Raw genomic sequence first — 14,891 nt, forward strand, 5'->3', positions numbered from 1 at the left:
AAACATGGCTTATTTCGGCATTATATCGGCGTATAACACGCATACATCATTTGCCCCCTATTTTCAGGGGAAAAAAGTGCGTGTTATACGCCGATAAATACGGTATTACTTTTGCGGCTTGCGCTACATTTATGACAGTCCAATACAACAGTTAAATTCTGCTGCTATATTGTGGTTTTAAAAAAACACCCTTTTTGTGCTACATCGTACATTTGCGGTCTGCGCTGCATTTCTGACAGTCCAATATAACCGTTAAATACTGCTGTTATATTGTGGTTTGAAAAAAACACCCTTTTTTGTGCTAGATAGTACATTTGCGGCCTGCACTGCATTTCTGACAGTCCAATACAACCGTTAAATATTGCTGTTATATTTTTCTTTGAAAAAAAGTAACTTGTTGTGCTAGATTAAACATTTGCGGCCTGCGCTGCATTTATGACAGTCCAATACAACCAATAAATGCTGCTGTTATATTTTTGTTTGAAAAAAACACCCTTTTTGTGCAAGATATTACTATTGCGGCTTGCGCAACATTTATGACAGTCCAATACAACTGTTAAATTCTTCTGTTATATTGTGGTATGAATAAAACACCCGTTTTGTGCTACATAATACATTTGCGACATGTGCTGCATTTTTGACAGTCTAATACAACCGTTAAATACTGCTGTTATATTGTGGTTTGAAAAAAACACCCTTTTATGTGCTAGATTGAACATTTGCGGCCTGCCCTGCATTTTTGACTGTCCAATACAACCGATAAATACTGCTGCTATATTTTTGTTTGAAAAAAACACCCTTTTTATGTAAGGTATTACAATTGCGACTTGCGCTACATTTATGACAGTCCAATACAACATTTAAATTCTGCTGTTATATTGTGGTTTAAAAGAAACACCCTATTTTTGTGCTCGATACAGGGGCGTAGCTAGAAATGACTTGGCCCCATAGCAAAAAAAAAATTATGGCCCCCCCTCCCAGATTTCCTACCCCCACAGACCTCTTGGACCTCGCCACCACATCCGCAGCTCATCATGCACTTGCGACAGTTACGCATAGGACTGAGCACATACAGTTAGTCACTGGCAACGCATTTGTGCCAGTGTAGGAAATGTATGAATCTAAATGTCTGTGTATTAAAGAAAATTGTTAAATTGTACAGGGGTCTGTAACACAAGAAGGTGAAAGTACATATTGTGGGGTGTGTATGTGCATTAGACAGAAGGTAGGGATATGTATCGTGTGTAGTTTGGGTATTAGGGAGAGTAAGGGGTATATATCTAGTGCTGATACACGTGTAGGTGAAGAGCTGCTTTGACATAATTCGTCTCTTTCATATTATAAGCTCCCCTTATATATAATTTACTTACAGTTCTGAAGACTCAGGGGTGCTGGCTGGCTTGGCCTCAGGGGTGCTGGCAGGCTTGGTCTCAAGGGTGCTGGCAGGCTTGGTCTCAAGGGTGCTGGCAGGCTTGGACGGGCAGAATGAGTGTGGGAGACTGTGAGGCCTTTTTTCTCCAAGCTACTCCGGAAAAAAAAAAAAATTTCATTATACCTCAGGTCAGACCACCAATCAGACCCCCAATGTTAATCAGACCTCAGCTAACAGCCCCAATAAGATTCCCAATGGTAATAAGACCCCAATAAGACCTCAGATCACACCTCAGCTCAGACCCCAATATGAATGACCCCCAATCAGACCTCAGATAAGAGCCCTCAGTAGCCTCATAGCAGCCCCAAGTAGCCTCATTGCAGCCCCCAGTAGCCTCTCCATCAGCCACCAGTAGCCTCTCCATCAGCCCCCAGTAGCCTCTCCATCAGCCCCCAGTAGCCTCTCCATCAGCCCCCAGTGCTTCTCACCAGCCCCCAGTGCCTCTCACCAGCCTCCAGTACCCTCTCCATCAGCCCCCAGTGCCTCTCACCAGCCCCCAGTACCATCTCCATCAGCCCCCAGTGCGCCCTCCCCGGTATTAAAATCATTGGTGGGCAGTGTGCCCCCCCCCACCCCCCCCCCCCCCTGTATTAAAATCATTTATTGGTGGGCAGTGAGCCCCCCCTCCCCTGTATTAAAATCATTTATTGGTGGGCAGTGTGCCCCCCCTCCCCTGTATTAAAATCATCCATTGGTGGGCAGTGTGCGCCCCCCTCCCCTGTATTAAAACCATTTATTGGTGGGCAGTGTGCCCCCCTCCCCCCCGGTATCAAAATCATTGCTGGGCAGTGTGCCCTCCAGCCCCCCCATCAGTGGTGTCAGCGGCAGTTGGTAAGTTACTCTGCAGCATACTTACATCATTACATGTGCTGTGGCTGCCTGGCGCTCTTTCTTCTTGTAACGCGTCACATTTCTGTGCGGCGCATTGCTTATGCTTATAGCAATGCGCCGCACAGACCTGTGACGAGTTACAAGAAGGAGGAGCGCCCGGCGGCCACAGCGCATGTAAGTATGACTAACTGACCATGGCAGCCAGGAATTCAGTAGCGTCCTGGCTCCCATGGTAACCGATCGGAGCCCCAGCATTACACTGCTGGGACTCCGATCGAAGCTGCCGCTGACACCAATGAGGAGAGGGGGGGCCCCGATCGCACCGCCACTTGAATTTTTTTTTTTTTTATCCTCAGCCGCCATCCCAGGCCCCCAGTGGTGTAGGGCCCCATAGCCATTGCTATGGCTGCTATGGCGATCCCTACGCCACTGCCCTCACGGGCTTGAACAAAGGGGGGAGGGGGGAAGGGGTGGTGGTATGTGAGACAGTGACAGGTCTCACGGAGGTTGGAGGCAAGGAAGGGGTGGATAGTGCGGTCCACACCCCTGTTCCACCACAGGTGAGACAAGCTGGATGTAATCAGACTGGCATAAAGCGCCTCCCAGGGTGTCAGCAAGTGGGAAGTGTGTTACCTGTAGACAGAGGCCTGGAGGCTCTGTCTGTGTGGTCTCAGCTGGGCAAGGCTGAGGGACCACAAGGCTGGGAGATAGCCTGGAGGTGGGGGACAAAGCGACGCCTGGTAGGGTCGCAGGGCCATAGTCAGGCAGACTACTGAGCCCCAATCCCCCACAAGAAACAGTGAACTAGAGACAGTGGGCGTACTGTGCTCTGTACAGCCAGGAGGCTGTGGGACATTGGCTGACGAAGCCGCACGAGTTCACAGGGTGTGAACTGTGACCTAGGTGAGTCAGGAAACTCTGTGTTAGTTAGAGCCTAGCCGGGCAAGTGTTTATTATTTTTGTGGATTTTGTGGTTGGAGTGTGTAAAATAAATGCACTGTTTGGACCTGAAACCTGGTGTCCTAAAGTCGTATCTGTGAGAATGACCCCCAGAGAAGAGCTAACCCCCCACTATATATATATATATATATATATATATATATATATATATATATACACTGCTCAAAAAAATAAAGGGAATACAAAAATAACACATCCTAGATCTGAGTTAATTAAATATTCTTCTGAAATACTTTGTTCTTTACATAGTTGAATGTGCTGACAACAAAATCACACAAAAATAAAAATAAAAAAATGGAAATCAAATTTTTCAACCCATGGCGGTCTGGATTTGGAGTCACACTCAAAATTAAAGTGGAAAAACACACTACAGGCTGATCCTACTTTGATGTAATGTCCTTAACCACCTCCGGACCGCCTAACGCAGGATCGCGTTCCGGAGGTGGCAGCCATGCGCAGAGTCACGCATATATGCGTCATCTCGCGATGGCCGAGATTTCCTGTGAACGCGCGCACACAGGCGCGCGCGCTCACAGGAACGGAAGGTAAGAGAGTTGATCTCCAGCCTGCCAGCGGCGATCGTTCGCTGGCAGCCTGGAGATGTGTTTTTTTTAACCCCTAACAGGTATATTAGACGCTGTTTTGATAACAGCGTCTAATATACCTGCTACCCGGTCCTCTGGTGGTCCCATTTGTTTGGATCGACCACCAGAGGACACAGGTAGCTCAGTAAAGTCCCACCAAGCACCACTACACTACACTACACCCCCCCCCCGTCACTTATTAACCCCTTATTAGCCCCTGATCACCCCTGATCACCCCATATAGACTCCCTGATCACCCCCCTGTCATTGATTACCCCCCTGTCATTGATCACCCCCCTGTAAAGCTCCATTCAGATGTCCGCATGATTTTTACGGATCCACTGATAGATGGATCCGATCTGCAAAATGCATCCGGACGTCTGAATGAAGCCTTACAGGGGCGTGATCAATGACTGTGGTTATCACCCCATATAGACTCCCTGATCACCCCCCCTGTCATTGATTACACCCCTGTCATTGATCAACCCCCTGTAAAGCTCCATTCAGACGTCCGCATGATTTTTACGGATCCACTGATAGATGGATCGGATCCGCAAAAGGCATCCGGACGTCTGAATGAAGCCTTACAGGGGCATGATCAATGACTGTGGTGATCACCCCATATAGACTCCCTGATCACCCCCCTGTAAAGCTCCATTCAGATGTCCGCATGATTTTTACGGATGCACTGATAGATGGATCCGATCCGCAAAACGCATCCGGACGTCTGAATGAAGCCTTACAGGGGCATGATCAATGACTGTGGTGATCACCCCATATAGACTCCCTGATCACCCCCCTGTAAAGCTCCATTCAGATGTCCGCATGATTTTTACGGATGCACTGATAGATGGATCCGATCCGCAAAACGCATCCGGACGTCTGAATGAAGCCTTACAGGGGCATGATCAATGACTGTGGTGATCACCCCATATAGACTCCCTGATCACCCCCCTGTAAAGCTCCATTCAGATGTCCGCATGATTTTTACGGATGCACTGATAGATGGATCCGATCCGCAAAACGCATCCGGACGTCTGAATGAAGCCTTACAGGGGCATGATCAATGACTGTGGTGATCACCCCATATAGACTCCCTGATCACCCCCCTGTAAAGCTCCATTCAGATGTCCGCATGATTTTTACGGATGCACTGATAGATGGATCCGATCCGCAAAACGCATCCGGACGTCTGAATGAAGCCTTACAGGGGCATGATCAATGACTGTGGTGATCACCCCATATAGACTCCCTGATCACCCCCCTGTAAAGCTCCATTCAGATGTCCGCATGATTTTTACGGATGCACTGATAGATGGATCCGATCCGCAAAACGCATCCGGACGTCTGAATGAAGCCTTACAGGGGCATGATCGATGACTGTGGTGATCACCCCATATAGACTCCCTGATCACCCCCCTGTCATTGATTACACCCCTGTCATTGATCACCCCCCTGTAAAGCTCCATTCAGATGTCCGCATGATTTTTACGGATGCACTGATAGATGGATCGGATCCGCCAAACGCATCCGGACGTCTGAATGAAGCCTTACAGGGGCATGATCAATGACTGTGGTGATCACCCCATATAGACTCCCTGATCACCCCCCTGTAAAGCTCCATTCAGATGTCCGCATGATTTTTACGGATGCACTGATAGATGGATCCGATCCGCAAAACGCATCCGGACGTCTGAATGAAGCCTTACAGGGGCATGATCAATGACTGTGGTGATCACCCCATATAGACTCCCTGATCACCCCCTTGTCATTGATTACCCCCCTGTAAAGCTCCATTCAGATGTCCGCATGATTTTTACGGATGCACTGATAGATGGATCGGATCCGCAAAACGCATCCGGACGTCTGAATGAAGCCTTACAGGGGCGTGATCAATGACTGTGGTGATCACCCCATATAGACTCCCTGATCACCCCCCTGTCATTGATTACCCCCCTGTCATTGATTACCCCCCTGTAAAGCTCCATTCAGACGTCCGCATGATTTTTACGGATCCACTGATAGATGGATCGGATCCGCAAAACGCATCCGGATGTCTGAATGAAGCCTTACAGGGGCGTGATCAATGACTGTGGTGATCACCCCATATAGACTCCCTGATCACCCCCCTGTCATTGATCAACCCCCTGTCATTGATCACCCCCCCTGTCATTGATCACCCCCCTGTCATTGATCACCCCCCTGTAAGGCTCCATTCAGACATTTTTTTGGCCCAAGTTAGCGGAATTATTTTTTTTTTTCCTTACAAAGTCTCATATTCCACTAACTTGTGTCAAAAAATAAAATCTCACATGAACTCACCATACCCCTCACGGAAACCAAATGCGTAAAAATTTTTAGACATTTATATTCCAGACTTCTTCTCACGCTTTAGGGCCCCTAGAATGCCAGGGCAGTATAAATACCCCACATGTGACCCCATTTCGGAAAGAAGACACCCCCAGGTATTCCGTGAGGGGCATATTGAGTCCATGAAAGATTGAAATTTTTGTCCCAAGTTAGCGGAACGGGAGACTTTGTGAGAAAAAAATTAAAAATATCAATTTCCGCTAACTTGTGCCAAAAAAAAAAAATTTCTATGAACTCGCCATGCCCCTCATTGAATACCTTGGGGTGTCTTCTTTCCAAAATGGGGTCACATGTGGGGTATTTATACTGCCCTGGCATTCTAGGGGCCCCAAAGCGTGAGAAGAAGTCTGGTATCCAAATATCTAAAAATGCCCTCCTAAAAGGAATTTGGGCACCTTTGCGCATCTAGGCTGCAAAAAAGTGTCACACATCTGGTATCGCCGTACTCAGGAGAAGTTGGGGAATGTGTTTTGGGGTGTCATTTTACATATACCCATGCTGGGTGAGATAAATATCTTGGTCAAATGCCAACTTTGTATAAAAAAATGGGAAAAGTTGTCTTTTGCCAAGATATTTCTCTCACCCAGCAAGGGTATATGTAAAATGACACCCCAAAACACATTCCCCAACTTCTCCTGAATACGGCGATACCACATGTGTGACACTTTTTTGCAGCCTAGGTGGGCAAAGGGGCCCATATTCCAAAGAGCACCTTTAGGTAAATGACCTGTGAAATCCTACTTACCACACATTAGGGCCCCTGGAAAATGCCAGGGCAGTATAACTACCCCACAAGTGACCCCATTTTGGAAAGAAGACACCCCAAGGTATTCCGTGAGGGGCATGGCGAGTTCCTAGAATTTTTTATTTTTTGTCACAAGTTAGTGGAAAATGCTGATTTTTTTTTTTTTTTTTTTCATACAAAGTCTCATATTCCACTAACTTGTGACAAAAAATAAAAAGTTCTATGAACTCACTATGCCCATAAGCGAATACCTTGGGGTGTCTTCTTTCCAAAATGGGGTCACTTGTGGGGTAGTTATACTGCCCTGGCATTCTAGGGGCCCAAATGTGTGGTAAGGAGTTTGAAATCAAATTCTGTAAAAAATGACCTGTGAAATCCGAAAGGTGCTCTTTGGAATATGGGCCCCTTTGCCCACCTAGGCTGCAAAAAAGTGTCACACATCTGGTATCTCCGTACTCAGGAGAAGGTGGGGAATGTGTTTTGGGGTGTCATTTTACATATACCCCTGCTGGGTGAGAGAAATATCTTGGCAAAAGACAACTTTTCCCATTTTTTTATACAAAGTTGGCATTTGACCAAGATATTTATCTCACCCAGCATGGGTATATGTAAAAAGACACCCCAAAACACATTCCCCATCTTCTCCTGAGTACGGAGATACCAGATGTGTGACACTTTTTTGCAGCCTAGGTGGGCAAAGGGGCCCATATTCCAAAGAGCACCTTTCGGATTTCACAGGTCATTTTTTACAGAATTTGATTTCAAACTCCTTACCACACATTTGGGCCCCTAGAATGCCAGGGCAGTATAACTACCCCACAAGTGACCCCATTTTGGAAAGAAGAGACCCCAAGGTATTCGCTGATGGGCATAGTGAGTTCATTGAAGTTTTTATTTTTTGTCACAAGTTAGTGGAATATGAGACTTTGTATGAAAAAAAAATAAAAAATAAAAATCATCATTTTCCACTAACTTGTGACAAAAAATAAAAAATTCTAGGAACTTGCCATGCCCCTCACGGAATACCTTGGGGTGTCTTCTTTCCAAAATGGGGTCACTTGTGGGGTAGTTATACTGCCCTGGCATTCTAGGGGCCCAAATGTGTGGTAAGGAGTTTGAAATCAAATTCTGTAAAAAATGACCTGTGAAATCCGAAAGGTGCTCTTTGGAATATGGGCCCCTTTGCCCACCTAGGCTGCAAAAAAGTGTCACACATCTGGTATCGCCGTACTCAGGAGAAGGTGGGGAATGTGTTTTGGGGTGTCATTTTACATATACCCCTGCTGGGTGAGAGAAATATCTTGGCAAAAGACAACTTTTCCCATTTTTTTATACAAAGTTGGCATTTGACCAAGATATTTATCTCACCCAGCATGGGTATATGTAAAAAGACACCCCAAAACACATTCCCCACCTTCTCCTGAGTACGGAGATACCAGATGTGTGACACTTTTTTGCAGCCTAGGTGGGCAAAGGGGCCCATATTCCAAAGAGCACCTTTCGGATTTCACAGGTCATTTTTTACAGAATTTGATTTCAAACTCCTTACCACACATTTGGGCCCCTAGAATGCCAGGGCAGTATAACTACCCCACAAGTGACCCCATTTTGGAAAGAAGAGACCCCAAGGTATTCGCTGATGGGCATAGTGAGTTCATTGAAGTTTTTATTTTTTGTCACAAGTTAGTGGAATATGAGACTTTGTATGAAAAAAAAATAAAAAATAAAAATCATCATTTTCCACTAACTTGTGACAAAAAATAAAAAATTCTAGGAACTTGCCATGCCCCTCACGGAATACCTTGGGGTGTCTTCTTTCCAAAATGGGGTCACTTGTGGGGTAGTTATACTGCCCTGGCATTCTAGGGGCCCAAATGTGTGGTAAGGAGTTTGAAATCAAATTCTGTAAAAAATGACCTGTGAAATCCGAAAGGTGCTCTTTGGAATATGGGCCCCTTTGCCCACCTAGGCTGCAAAAAAGTGTCACACATCTGGTATCGCCGTACTCAGGAGAAGGTGGGGAATGTGTTTTGGGGTGTCATTTTACATATACCCCTGCTGGGTGAGAGAAATATCTTGGCAAAAGACAACTTTTCCCATTTTTTTATACAAAGTTGGCATTTGACCAAGATATTTATCTCACCCAGCATGGGTATATGTAAAAAGACACCCCAAAACACATTCCCCACCTTCTCCTGAGTACGGAGATACCAGATGTGTGACACTTTTTTGCAGCCTAGGTGGGCAAAGGGGCCCATATTCCAAAGAGCACCTTTCGGATTTCACAGGTCATTTTTTACAGAATTTGATTTCAAACTCCTTACCACACATTTGGGCCCCTAGAATGCCAGGGCAGTATAACTACCCCACAAGTGACCCCATTTTGGAAAGAAGAGACCCCAAGGTATTCGCTGATGGGCATAGTGAGTTCATTGAAGTTTTTATTTTTTGTCACAAGTTAGTGGAATATGAGACTTTGTATGAAAAAAAAATAAAAAATAAAAATAATCATTTTCCACTAACTTGTGACAAAAAATAAAAAATTCTAGGAACTTGCCATGCCCCTCACGGAATACCTTGGGGTGTCTTCTTTCCAAAATGGGGTCACTTGTGGGGTAGTTATACTGCCCTGGCATTCTAGGGGCCCAAATGTGTGGTAAGGAGTTTGAAATCAAATTCTGTAAAAAATGACCTGTGAAATCCGAAAGGTGCTCTTTGGAATATGGGCCCCTTTGCCCACCTAGGCTGCAAAAAAGTGTCACACATCTGGTATCGCCGTACTCAGGAGAAGGTGGGGAATGTGTTTTGGGATGTCATTTTACATATACCCATGCTGGGTGAGAGAAATATCTTGGCAAAAGACAACTTTTCCCATTTTTTTATACAAAGTTGGCATTTGACCAAGATATTTATCTCACCCAGCATGGGTATATGTAAAAAGACACCCCAAAACACATTCCCCACCTTCTCCTGAGTACGGAGATACCAGATGTGTGACACTTTTTTGCAGCCTAGGTGGGCAAAGGGGCCCATATTCCAAAGAGCACCTTTCGGATTTCACAGGTCATTTTTTACAGAATTCGATTTCAAACTCCTTACCACACATTTGGGCCCCTAGAATGCCAGGGCAGTATAACTACCCCACAAGTGACCCCATTTTGGAAAGAAGAGACCCCAAGGTATTCGCTGATGGGCATAGTGAGTTCATAGAACTTTTTATTTTTTGTCACAAGTTAGTGGAATATGAGACTTTGTAAGAAAAAAAAAAAAATCATCATTTTCCGCTAACTTGTGACAAAAAATAAAAAGTTCTATGAACTCACTATGCCCATCAGCGAATACCTTAGGGTGTGTACTTTCCGAAATGGGGTCATTTGTGGGGTGTTTGTACTGTCTGGGCATTGTAGAACCTCAGGAAACATGACAGGTGCTCAGAAAGTCAGAGCTGCTTCAAAAAGCGGAAATTCACATTTTTGTACCATAGTTTGTAAACGCTATAACTTTTACCCAAACCATTTTTTTTTTACCCAAACATTTTTTTTTTATCAAAGACATGTAGAACAATAAATTTAGAGCAAAATTTATATATGGATGTAGTTTTTTTTGCAAAATTTACAACTGAAAGTGAAAAATGTCATTTTTTTGCAAAAAAATCGTTAAATTTCGATTAATAACAAAAAAAAGTAAAAATGTCAGCAGCAAAGAAATACCACCAAATGAAAGCTCTATTAGTGAGAAGAAAAGGAGGTAAAATTCATTTGGGTGGTAAGTTGCATGACCGAGCAATAAATGGTGAAAGTAGTGTAGGTCAGAAGTGTAAAAAGTGGCCTGGTCTTTCAGGGTGTTTAAGCACTGGGGGCTGAAGTGGTTCAAACAAGTCAAAATGAGGCTCAGTAGTGTGTGTGGCCTCCATGTGCCTGTATGACCTCCCTACAACGCCTGTGCATGCTCCTGATGAGATGGCGGACGGTCTCCTGAGGGATCTCCTCCCAGACCTGGACAAAAGCATCTGCCAACTCCTGGACAGTCTGTGGTGCAACGTGACGTTGGTGGATAGAGCGAGACATGATGTCCCAGGTGTGCTCAATTGGATTCAGGTCTGGGGAACGGGCGGGCCAGTCCATAGCATCAATGCCTTCGTCTTGCAGGAACTGCTGACACACTCCAGCCACATGAGGTCTAGCATTGTCTTGCATTAGGAGGAACCCAGGGCCAACCGCACCAGAATATGGTCTCACAAGGGGTCTGAGGATCTCATCTCAGTACCTAATGGCAGTCAGGCTACCTCTGGCGAGCACATGGAGGGCTGTGCGGCCCTCCAAAGAAATGCCACCCCACACCATTACTGACCCAATGCCAATCTGGTCATGCTGGAGGATGTTGCAGGCAGCAGAACGTTCTCCACGGCGTCTCCAGACTCTGTCACGTCTGTCACATGTGCTCAGTGTGAACCTGCTTTCATCTGTGAAGAGCACAGGGCGCCAGTGGCGAATTTGCCAATCTTAATGTTCTCTGGCAAATGCCAAACGTCCTGCACGGTGTTGGGCTGTAAGCACAACCCCCACCTGTGGACGTCGGGCCTTCATATCACCCTCATGGAGTCTGTTTCTGACCGTTTGTGCAGACACATGCACATTTGTGGCCTGCTGGAGGTCATTTTGCAGGGCTCTGGCAGTGCTCCTCCTGTTCCTCCTTGCACAAAGGCGGAGGTAGCGGTCCTGTTGCTGGGTTGTTGCCCTCCTACGGCCTCCTCCACGTCTCCTGATGTACTGGCCTGTCTCCTGGTAGCGCCTCCATGCTCTGGACACTACACTGACAGACACAGCAAACCTTCTTGCCACAGCTCGCATTGATGTGCCATCCTGGATAAGCTGCACTACCTGAGCCACTTGTGTGGGTTGTAGACTCTGTCTCATGCTACCACTAGAGTGAAAGCACCGCCAGCATTCAAAAGTGACCAAAACATCAGTCAGGAAGCATAGGAACTGAGAAGTGGTCTGTAGTCACCACCTGCAGAACCATTCCTTTATTGGGGGTGTCTTGCTAATTGCCTATAATTTCCACCTGTTGTCTATCCCATTTGCACAACAGCATGTGAAATTGATTGTCACTCAGTGTTGCTTCCTAAGTGGACAGTTTGATTTCACAGAAGTGTGATTGACTTGGAGTTACATTGTGTTGTTTAAGTGTTCCCTTTATTTTTTTGAGCAGTGTGTGTATATATATATATATATATATATATATATATACAGTACAGACCAAAAGTTTGGACACACCTTCTTATTCAAAGAGTTTTCTTTATTTTCATGACTATGAAAATTGTAGATTCACACCGAAGGCATAAAAACTATGAATTAACACATGTGGAATTATATACATAACAAACAAGTGTGAAACAACTGAAAATGTCATATTCTAGGTTCTTCAAAGTAGCCACCTTTTGCTTTGATTACTGCTTTGCGCACTCTTGGCATTCTCTTGATGAGCTTCAAGAGGTAGTCCCCTGAAATGGTTTTCACTTCACAGGTGTGCCCTGTCAGGTTTAATAAGTGGGATTTCTTGCCTTTATAAATGGGGTTGGGACCATCAGTGGCGTTGAGGAGAATTCAGGTGGATACACAGCTGATAGTCCTACTGAATAGACTGTTAGCTGCTTTTTTCTTGCCATAATACAAATTCTAACAGTCTATTCCGTAAGACTATCAGATGTGTATCCACCTGAATTCTCTTCAACGCCACTGATGGTCCCAACCCCATTTATAAGGCAAGAAATCCCACTTATTAAACCTGACAGGGCACACCTGTGAAGTGAAAACCATTTCAAGGGACTACCTCTTGAAGCTCATCAAGAGAATGCCAAGAGTGTGCAAAGTAGTAATCAAAGCAAAAGGTGGCTATCTAGAATATGACATATTTTCAGTTATTTCACACTTGTTTGTTATGTATATAATTCCACATGTGTTAATTCATAGTTTTGATGCCTTCATAGTCATGAAAATAAAGAAAACTCTTTGAATGAGGTGTGTCCAAACTTTTGGTCTCTACTGTATATATATATACAAAGAAGCGAACAGCACTCCCAGTGAAAAATACACGGTGGTTTATTCACCCATGTGGTACAGTGAGGCAATGTTTCGGCTCATACAAAGGCTCTTGCTTAATGATCTGTCACTTACCAGTAGGAGGAGCTCCCGGCCGGACACAGACAGCGCAGCAGCCAGCAGGTAAGTATGATGCTTCTAATATTGTAATATTGCTAAGTAACCATGGCAACCAGGCCTGCAGTAGCGTCCTGGTTGCATTGTTACCAATCGGAGCCCCAGAGCAATTAAACTGTGACTCTGATCGGAATGTCCGCTGCCACCAATGATCGGGGGGGGGAGAGAGGGGAGGCCGCACACTGGCCACCAATGATATTACAATAGAGGGGGGGGGCGCACACTGGCCGCCAATGATATTTAAACTGGTCACGGGTCACGGACCAACGGAACCCCGTTTTGCGGACCGTGAAAAAATACGATCGTGTGCATCAGGCCTTACACAATAATATCTTTATTGAAACCCCCAAAAAAATCATGTTTTAGTGTCTCCATATTCTGAGAGCCATAGTTTTTTCAGTTTTTGGGCAATTATCTTAGGTAGGGTCTAATTTTTTGTGGGATGAGATGTTTGATTGGCACTATTTTGGGGTGCATATGACTTTTTGATCGCTTGCTATTACACTTTTTGTGATGTAAGGTGACCAAAAATTGTTTATTTAGCACAGTTGTTATTTTTTATTTTTTACGGTGTTCATCTGAGGGGTTAGGTCATGTGATATTTTTATAGAGCCGATCGATACGGACGCGGCGATACCTAATATGTATACTTTTTTTATTTATGTAAGTTTTACACAATAACAGCTTTTTTAAAACAAAAAAAATGATGTTTAAGTGTCTCCATATTCTGAGCCATATTTTTTTTTATTTCTTGGGCGATTGTCTCAGGTAAAGGCTCATTTTTTGCGGGATGAGGTGACGGTTAGATTGGTAGTATTTTGGTGGGCAAACACCTGCTGTTCTTTTTGTGATGTAAGGTGACAAAAAATGGTTTATTTAGCACAGTTTTTATTTTTTATTTTTTATGGTGTTCATCTAAGGGGTTAGGTCATGTGATATGTTTATAGAGCCGGTTGATACGGACGCGGCGATACCTAATATGTATACTTTTTTTTTCCCCGCTATTTTTTACCAATTTTTTTTTACTTTATTTGGGGAAAATGACGTTTTTGTTTATTTTTACTTATAACTTTAAATTTTGGGGGGGGAAACTTTATTTTTTCAACAGTTTTTTTTTCACTTTATTTTTTGTCCCACTTTGGGACTTCAACTTTTGGGGGTCTAATCCCTTTATAATGCATTCCTATACTTCTGTATTGGAATGCATTGGCTGTATGAGTAATACAGTGAGTATTACTCATACAGCTTCCGGCCTGTGAGATCCAGGGGGGCTGTATCTCACAGGCTCGTCACTGGAAGGCAGCGCGATGCCTTTCATGCCATCGGGTCCCCCCTACAGCCGCATGGGGACCCGATGGCACCGCCGATCATCGCCGCAACCACAGGTAAAAGCCGCAAACCGCAAGGTCTGAATTGACCTGCGGTTTGCGGTGATCGCGGACATGGGGGGTCACGGGACCCCCCCCCCCCGCGCATTTAGCCAAGGTGCCTGCTCAATGATTTGAGCAGGCACTGGGTTCCAGCGGCGGTGATCGGAACTATACATGACGTACCACTACGTCATAAGTCCTGAAGAGGTTAAGGACCTGCGAACTGCTAAAACCTGTGATCAGTTGTTATGGCAACCTGGAGTAGGACCTGCAAGCTTCAATTGGCTAAAAAGTGACATGTGATCGTGTAAATGGCAGTTCGTATTTAAGTGAAAGGCTTGCAGGCTTCTATTGGCTTATGCAGATAATTTTTGGGGAATA

The sequence above is a fragment of the Bufo bufo genome, chromosome 10, assembly GCF_905171765.1.
Source record: "Bufo bufo chromosome 10, aBufBuf1.1, whole genome shotgun sequence".
NCBI lineage: Eukaryota > Metazoa > Chordata > Amphibia > Anura > Bufonidae > Bufo > Bufo bufo.